Source organism: Dipteris shenzhenensis, chromosome 28 (assembly GCF_047967505.1).
Source record: "Dipteris shenzhenensis isolate YYH24624 ecotype China chromosome 28, Dip_SZ_1.0, whole genome shotgun sequence".
NCBI lineage: Eukaryota > Viridiplantae > Streptophyta > Polypodiopsida > Gleicheniales > Dipteridaceae > Dipteris > Dipteris shenzhenensis.
Genome location: NC_141623.1, coordinates 3443962 through 3453667, shown reverse-complemented (window position 1 = coordinate 3453667; position 9706 = coordinate 3443962). Strand labels below are relative to the sequence as shown.

Sequence of the window (9706 nt, the reverse complement as noted above, 5' to 3'; positions counted from 1 at the left end):
AATTTCAGTTCTATAACAAGTTTGACGCTTTTATTTCTAAGCATACTTGACATACTGACTAGTATAAATGACACCTTAAAAAAGTAGAGATAAAGAGGCACATTGGCTGTTTAGAATCGATGGATACATTGCAAAAGAGAGGAGAGGAGCCTTGTGTAGAGGTAATCTCATTCTATAGAATCCAAATTTATATTTGCACATAATTTTCTTCTCCTACTTTTCCAAAGTCCTATTCTAATTCCATGCTTCTATGCCATACTCTAAATTGGATGTCTTTAACATTGTGGTCACTATTTGACTTGTCCTCAAGTTAGTAATCTATTAATGTTACAAAGTAGAGACATCTATTGCTATGTAGGCCTTGGAAAATCCTCAAGAGAATGCCATTCTAGGATCATAAATAGTGGAGTAAGCATGTGTAATGAGATGTTAAAGGGGATTTCTTTCGCTTTCCATGGCACTAGCAAGATGGAGATTGAGATACTTGGTTATGAGGAGCAACATCACCCTTGAACAAGAGGGGGACAAGAGGAAGAGGAGGAGAACCCTAACAAATCCTATGCACTAGCCACACAAATCAAATGAGACTTGAATTTGTGAACACATATAATATGTGTACCCCTAGGAAGAAAAGGATAAGCATATTATAGCTACATTTGGAAAATTTAAAATAGGACTTAATCTTAGAATTTTAAGAAAGCATAAGCTAAAAAGTCTACATTCCTCCTTCACAAAATGCTATTGACAAAATCATTTTTGCAAGTTGGTTATCTTTTCACTAGAGGCAAGTAGCCAATCATCATGACATCATTGTGTTGTTTGACTCAGCCTCAACACACAATGTAATTAACTTCAAGCTTGTGAAGAGGCTGAAATTAAAGGCTAGCCCATCTGACTATGCATATACATTCAGGACGGCAGACGTAAGTTCAACTGAAGATGGACCAAAGGGTTACCCAGTTAGAACTTCGAATTTAGGACTATGCAGAGAAGCTTGATTTACAAATGACAAAGCTTGCTCATGCAGATATAGCCCTGGGTAAGGCTTGGCATTCTAGGAAGAATCCAACCATACATTGGAAAAATCACATTTATCAGTTCAAGATGAATGGTGTGGTGTATGTCTTACGAGGTAAATAGGATATACCTCAGGGACCGTTGGTTTCTGTAATGCAAGTTCGAAAAACTCAAGAAGAGTTTTTGGATTGCAAAGACCTAGAAGAAAACACGTTTGCAAAAGTCAGAAGACGTTTTAGAAGGTTCTGAAAATTTAGTTGAATAGAAAACTACCTTTCTACCATATCCCAAGTCTGAGACCTGGCTTGCGAACTCTAGCTATAGACTAGCTCTCTTTTCACCTTCACGAATCTTTGGAGATATTGAGAAGTCAAAGAAACCAAGGCCATTCTTTGCACGCATATATCAAACATTCGTGAGTGTATACATCACAATGCCATCCTCGTGATACTCTTGCATAAGTCATGAGAGAACATTCTTGTGCTTAGCTTACAAAGTGCAACTGTAATCCCAACACAAACTTGTAAGCAAGTGTAGGTTGGAGTTCCAAGAAATCATAATTTCAAAAGAAATGGACATGAAAGTGTACTCATTGTTGTGGCAGTCCTCATTGTATGGACTAGTAGCAAATGTGATACAATCCACATCAACTTTATGATCACAAAGGCTATGATCCCCATTATAGTAAATATTGTCCCTTTTACTTGCTTGAATGATTGAAGATGCGCATGGTGCATAGGGCGAGATACTTACCTTAGGAAGCATACTTAGAGAGCCATCGAATGGCTCACCCTTGATCACGATTGCCGTGGCATCTACATGTAGTGACAACTTTGACGTACTACCTTTGCCACTCGCTTTCTTTACAACTGTGCCACCCTAAACTTTGTGGATGAGTCTAGCACCAGAGTGTCTTTGGATTGATTGACAAACCCATTAGGAACAACTAAAGTCAATGTGTCATAGTTGCGATCATCAATGAAGTCAACCCTAAGGTAAATTGGATAATCGGGGTCTGTTGCTTTGTACGTTCCATATTTCACTAGGAGCATACCCTCAAAAGTGAATCGATACCATACATATTAGCAAAACGATCGCCCATATGAATCACTGGCAATGAGTTCCCTATGCTTGTCAAAGGGTCAGTGGCTAGGATCCATGCCCTAGAGTTGTGGTCCAAATTTTTGCAAAGGTAATAAATTGGGAGTCTTGTCTACTCCAACTCCAAATGCATTTTACCTCTTCAGTAATCTCTCTTCTTAATGACAAGGTCTTGCTTTCTGCAACTCAAGATGTTGCTAAGTCAACAACATGTTTGATGTTAAATCTACCTAACCATTTCTAATCAACATACATTGGAACATAGTTTCAAATGACCAACATGTTTGAATCCTTAATTGTTCATCTATTTATGATCAGTTTGTAGGTGGTAAGGGCTCTTCAATTTTTATCTTCTCAATTTGTGAAGTGCATTTGCATGTTGCAATGTAGAAGCAAACTATTCTTTGGATTAGCAAGATTATAAATGATGTATCTATCTTACTCAACTCACTCTATAGTTTGGAAAATTGCACATGTTGCACCACTTTTTGGGATGTATAAAAATCAATGAAGTTGTTATCTACTACTTGCCAACAAGTTTGGAAAGACTAAAGAACATAGCTAAAGAATGCACTAGTCATTTTCATTTCATTATTAAAACGATTGCATTCGAAATATTAGTAATCATAGACAATAACATTTCATCAAAGAAAGATCATTGTTGACAACATTAAAGGCAAATAAAATAAATAATGAAAGCAAATTTGATCGGAGAAAGATCATTGTTGACAATATTTAAGGCAAATAAGATCATGAATCAAAGCACCTTGATCTTAAATTTGTCAATAGGCATCGCATGTCTTCAATACCAGCATATAAACCAAAGAAGCGCTAAGATGATGTAATTCAATATCCATGAGGAAGCAACAGGATCATGATGAGGAGGTGGCAAGAGGAGAGTGGAGACATATAGAAAGCATCACAGAACCAGAACAAAGAGACGAGTATGCATACCTTGCAAGTAAGCATTTCGCTCTTTCATATGTCGATCAACATCTTTCTTGATCACCAAAGAGACTCATGAGGCATGTAATGGACCAGAATTGCTGCATGGGTTTCCAAGAGTAGTTGAAGGCAATAAGCCTACAAGCAGAAACGAATATCAGATTTTGAACTCCTCACTTAGCGATGTACAGAAACGGGAACTCTACATGCACCTTTGAAAACAACATCGTTGGTTGAATTTGTCCCATTCTCTCGATTGAAGAGTTGCATGACCCCGAGCCAGATTTCTTGCCAGACTCTGTTAGACCTAATTGCAGCCCTTTGTCCCCAACAGACCATCAAAGATAGAATCTCCTTCATCATCATAACCCGTTATGCCTTTCCCAAACCTCTTCCTTAGGCCTATTGCACTCGTACAATTATAAAGAAGTTGATCAATGAAAGAAGAAAAAACAGAAGCAAGAAAATTGAAAAACAAGGAAACCTCTTCGGAAGTTCATCGTGTCAGTGTCCATAGATGTCCATAGATACAACAACAAAACCATTCGATGTCACGTTTTCTACCATGGTTAAAATGATATAGAAGGACAAAATGACGGAGCGGGTTGGTTGCAGAAGCAAATCGCAACCACCTCTTATATAGACCTCCATATTCTCCCAAACACGGCACACTACCATTAAGAGAATGCCTAGAAATCTTCGCAAGCTAGCGTAGAAGTTGCAAGAAGAACCAAGCAAGGCATGCAAAGGACCCTACAAGCAACCTAAGACAGAACCTTCAAATCGCACCTTGCGAAGGAAAAGATGCCTCTTACGTGTACACAACCAATTCTTTGGACACAACCCCTACCTAGACATGCACCACACTGGGCTATGACGTCGAAGTAAAGCATGCAGAAAGAGCCAATTGACACAGTCGATTCCTTAATCATACAGAAGACATGTGTGACGATAGATCGTGCTAACAAAACACTTTTGGTAAGTATTACTCTATTTTGAAAAACCAAAACATTTTTGGATAAAAGTATTACTATCGTAATACATATTATACATACTTATCCAAAACATTTTTGGTAAGTATTACTATAGTAATACATATTATACAACTCATAACATTTTTGGCTAAGTATTACTATCGTAATATATATATGTATATCGAGGTTAATTTTTTAATCCATTGCATTAATAACGGCCACAGTTTCAGTTTGGTTCAGCTGAGCAGGTACAGCCTACGGCGCTGTGCTCCTGGATATTCGACGTGGTTGGTTTGAATGTCGATGGCCTGAAGATTGCGGAAGACTGAGCGACCAACCTGCGAATCACTTCATGTACAAGAAGAGTTCTGTAGGCAAATGTATGATGCTCGAGTTAGAGCACGTTGGACTCAAGAGCATACCAGCTGCAGACGCCGTATTCATAAAGGTAAATGTCTGCGAACTTCCAACCTCTCTGCGGGGTGGAATCTGCGCCAGAAATCTGTTTCGCGTGACGAGTCCTTTTATTGCGAATCTGGGAAGTCCAGTTCCAAGACGCAAAAATCCTGTGCAATTCTGGAGGGGTTAAATCATGTTTCGGTTTTGTATTTTGTGTCGGTCTGAGTTAAAGTTGCCAGGGAGTGTCTGGGGGATCACGGTTTGTTTTGTTGCAGTATTTGAATTTGAACGTAACATTTTGCTATCAGAGCAACTTGGGTGTGTTCATTTGGCAGCTGGAAGTGGATCACTGTGTGTCCAAGTCGCTAGTCTAAATCACAATAACCTTTGAAGTTGTTTCCATTGCAGTAGGTGATTCCATACCAAATGGTATCTTTCAAATGCCAGAGCACACGTAGATAAGCTTCCTAATGTGTCTCCCTTGGTGCAGATGCAAACTAACAAAGCAGTCCTACAGATATGCAAGGTATGCTAGCACAAGCTAAAGATTCCATAAAAAGTGCTGAAGATAGAGCAAGGTTTCATGCGGATTAGAAACGTATCGTAGGATCTTGAGGAAGTGTAGCTTAGATTTCTCACAGGTATTGCAGATCTTTCCACATTATGCACAGAAAATCAATGATGCAGCTTATAAGGTAGAATTCCTTTCCAATGTCAGGGTTCATCGAGTTTTCCTTGTGAGTAGACTCGAAGAGAAAGTGGGAGATGAGATACAGTCTAGTATCTCCTAAGGAACTGATAGAGTTGGAATAAGTTTCACATGAAACTGAGAAGGATCTAGATAAATGACACAAATAACTCATAAATAGGATTGATACTGAGTATTGTTTATAACAATGTTAGACATTCATTTGAATGGGTCTTGCTTGAAAGGTCATTCCCAAACCCCAATACCTAGTGGACAATAAATTGACCATGAGATCACACCTAAGATCTAGATCCTACTATATATGCACATATGCATATATCAATTCCATGCTCAGATCTGAACTAAACAGGGAGATGTAGCAACCAATAGATGAATAGAAATGTGCACTCAAAGGATCAAAAGATAGATACAAAAATGCACTCACAACCTACTCCATCTTAATATAGAAGGCTGCTGGATCTGCTGTCTTTGCTACACCCTGCTGCTGCCCGTCTCACGTGCCTTTGTCTCCTTTTTCTAGTGCCTGGATGTACACGTCTGAAGGCTGGGCTGTTGGCTGCTGGTTCTGCCCTGATCTGATGCCTTCCTCATCCTCTTCTAGTGCTTCGGTATGCACTCTTGAAAAGCTCAGCTGAGGCTCTACTGAACTGCTCGTCTGTTCCCACAATGGGCCCTTATATGGGGTGAGCCTCTTTTTCGTACATCATCAAGCAAACCATCAGACGAATAAGCGACAAGCCACACTTGCTGAACTCTTTTTGGTTCCAATAGTTGGCACTACAGTCAATTGATTTTAGGGGCATTGATCCAATGTGCGAATGTTCCTGGATTCATCTAGGTATATGCTTTTGTCGTATTATCGGACATGCAAATTTCCCCTTGTGAATTTTTCGTCCATGTTGCGGCCAGCTGGTATCGCGATAATTATTTCCATCTTAAATGGTGCATTGCCCTATCAGCTAGATTTAGATGCTCGTTTGGGAGAGACTAAAATGAAATAGTTTAGACTTCACAAGTAATTATAGCTTGAATAAAGAGATTTTGGACTATTTGTTGATTTGCCTTCTCCTTTACCTTTAGAGGTAGCCTTCGTCATGGCTGAGTCTGCCCTTCACCTCCGGAGTGCCGACTATAAAGAAAGTACTTGGAGACAAATAAAACAACACTGAAGACTAACGATAGCTGAAGAAGAAATATATATCACCAAAGGAACTCAATACAAGGTGAGATATATCTGAGAAAGAAACTGTGGAGGGAGCAAACAGCAGTCCTCCAGAACAGCCAACTGAAGTGGGCTCTGCACTAGCTCCACTAGCTGGATCTGAACCAGATCTGGGTCAGCAAACTATTGCCAGAAGAGCAAAGGTTTGCTGCAGAACTGGAGGAAATAATACAGCAGCAGTAGAGAATCATGAGAGGGGAAAAAGGAGCAGCGGGAGAGATAGAGGGAAATAAACTATAGGAGCCCAGTGGCATGAGAGAAGATGGAGGATGAGAAGCCATTGGAGGAAAGATGGCAGCAGAAGATATGAGAGGGATGGGAGGGAAGGAAGAATGAGAACAGAAAGCAAACTCATTGTCTGACGCATTTCTCCTTTCTTGTCTACGAGTGTTCACATGCATGTATGGATCTGTGTCCTTGTGATTACTCGTTCCTATGCCTTGCATAACAGACAGAGTTGCACCAACGGAATAGGGCAACATACCTTGCACTGATTCTTGTGGGATAGGCATTGTCGAATAACCCATTGTCCTCATGCCGGCCTGTCCTCTTTCGTCAGGGTATACTTGTTCTTCGTCGGCACCGAACTTGAAATGTTGCTCTGCTTCTTCCGAGTTGAATAGAGGTCCTTGTTGACGTATCGGAGAAAACCGTGGAGAAGAAGAAGCACGGGGTGTGCGGGTACCTGCTTCAAGTTCCTTCCTTTTCTGAAATTCAGCAAATTCTTTAAAGAGTTTGGAGAGGTATTCATCACCTTCGATCCTTGCAGACTCTCTCTCGACATATGACGAGGGTGGTGGTTGAATAGAGGTCGATTCGGGCTGAGATCGCTTCGGGGAAGAAGGAGAAGAAATCTTCAGTTGATGATCTATCTTCCAAGCTTTCCAGGTCAAGGCTCAGGTGTTGATAGGCACACCTTGCTCTGATACCATATAAAGAAAGTACTTGGAGACAAATAAAACAACACTGAAGACTAACGATAGCTGAAGAAGAAATATATATCACCAAAGGAACTCAATATAAGATAAGAGATATCTGAGAAAGAAACTGTGGAGGGAGCAAACAGCAGTCCTCCAGAACAGCCAACTGAAGTGGGCTCTGCACTAGCTCCACTAGCTGGATCTGAACCAGATCTGGGTCAGCAAACTATTGCCAGAAGAGCAAAGGTTTGCTGCAGAACTGGAGGAAATAATACAGCAGCAGTAGAGAAATAAGTCGATGCTGATCTGGAGCAGCAGCAGGAGAGGATGATGAAGCGGAGACAAAGGAGGCAGAGATGCTGGAGCTGAAGCAGAGGAGGCAGAGATGCTGGAGCGGAAGCAGATGATGCTGGAGAGGATACAGAGGATGCTGGAGAGGATGCAGGAGTGGAGGCAGAGGCGGCAGAAATGCTGGAGCGCAGGTGTGTAGCAGCCTGTTCCAAAAAAGGTGAGGTAATAGCCAGGGGGCTACTGGCTTTTATAGGCCCGACCCATCTGGTCGGCCAGTTCTGGTCGGTCAGGTCGGCCAGTTCTGGTCGGCCAATTATGGCCTTTCTGGCCATTTGTTTGGCCCTGACCTCTGTGTTTGGAGATTTGCCAGTTTTGGCCTTTCTGGCCATTTGTTTGGCCCTGGCCTCTGCGTTTGGAGATTGCCTGTCTTGTTAAGATAGGCAATCTCCAAACGCAGAGGTAACAAGACAGGCAATCTCCAAACGCAGAGGCTGGGAGAAAGGCCAAAACTGGCAAATCTCCAAACACAGAGGTCAGGGCCAAACAAATGGCCAGAAAGGCCATAACTGGCCGACCAGAACTGGCCGACCAGATTTGGCCGACCAGATTTGGCCGACCAGAACTGGCTGACCAAAACTGGCCGATCAGAATTGGCCGACCTGACCGACCAGATGGGTCAGGCCTATAAAAGGCAGTAGCCCCCTGGCTACTAACTCACCTTTTTTGGAACAGGCTGCTGCACACCTGCGCTCCAGCATTTCTGCCTCCACTCCTGCATCCTCTCCAGCATCCTCTGTATCCTCTCCAGCATCTCTGCCTCCTCTGCTTCAGCTCCAGCATCTTTGCCTCCTCTGTCGCCGCTTCATCATCCTCTCCTGCTGCTGCTCCAGATCAGCATCGACTTATTTCTCTACTGCTGCTGTATTATTTCCTCCAGTTCTGCAGCAAACCTTTGCTCTTCTAGCAATAGTTTGCTGACCCAGATTTGGTTCAGATCCAGCTAGTGGAGCTAGTGTAGAGCCCACTTCAGTTGGCTGTTCTGGAGGACTGCTGTTCGCTCCCTCCACAGTTTCTTTCTCAGATATCTCTTATCTTGTATTGAGTTCCTTTGGTGATATATATTTCTTCTTCAGCTATTGTTAGTCTTCAGTGTTGTTTTATTTGTCTCCAAGTACTTTCTTTATATGGTATCAGAGCAAGGTGTGCCTATCGACACCTGAGCCTTGACCTGGAAAGCTTGGAAGATAGATCATCAACTGAAGATGTCTTCTCCTTCTTCCCCGAAGCGATCTCAGCCCGAATCGACCTCTATTCAACCACCACCCTCGTCATATGTCGAGAGAGAGTCTGCAAGGATTGAAGGTGATGAATACCTCTCCAAACTCTTTAAAGAATTTGCTGAATTTCAGAAATGGAAGGAACTTGAAGCAGGTACCCGCACACCCCATGCTTCTTCTTCTCCACGGTTTTCTCCGATACGTCAACAAGGACCTCTATTCAACTCGGAAGAAGCAGAGCAACATTTCAAGTTCGGTGCCGACGAAGAACAAGTATACCCTGACGAAAGAGGACAGGCCGGCATGAGGACAATGGGTTATTCGACAATGCCTATCCCACAAGAATCAGTGCAAGGTATGTTGCCCTATTCCCTTGGTGCAACTCTGTCTGTTATGCAAGGCATAGGAACGAGTAATCATGAGGACACATATCCATACATGCATGTGAACACTCGTAGACGAGAAAGGAGAAATGCGTCAGACAATGAGTTTGCTTTCGGTTCTCATTCTTCCTTCCCTCCCATCCCTCTCATATCTTCCGCTGCCATCTTTCCTCCAGTGGCTTCTCATCCTCCGTCTTCTCCCATGCCACTGGGCTCCTATAGTTTATTTCCCTCTATCTCTCCTGCTGCCGCTTTTTCCCCTGTCATGTCGTATCCCGCCTCTCATGTTTATCCCTCCCCCTCAGGGCCTTCTCCGAATCCTTTTGTTCCTCCGGTGGTGCCACCTCTCCCTCCTTCTCACTCCGCTCCTGTTATGAGTCCTCTCATGCATCCACCGGTTGGGTCTCCCTATCATTCCCTTTCTTCCTCTCACCCTGTCTCTGCAACAGCCAAACATGCTTTTACTGA

General features: G+C 42.5%; 1 protein-coding gene across 12 annotated transcripts in view; it reads left to right on the top strand.

The window, feature by feature from the left end:
* Positions 1–4253: 4253 nt before the first annotated feature.
* LOC147883049 (uncharacterized) overlaps positions 4254–9706 on the top strand; it is a 262662-nt gene continuing 257209 nt past the window's right edge. For 11 of the 12 annotated variants that reach the window (XR_015543772.1, XR_015543771.1, XR_015543775.1 and 8 more), the window contains exon 1: positions 4254–4485. The gene's annotated coding sequence lies outside the window, so the exon portion shown is untranslated. Of the gene's footprint in view, positions 4486–4844; positions 4963–9706 lie in introns of all 12 variants that reach the window. The other variant, XM_087399416.1, reaches the window with a different exon arrangement.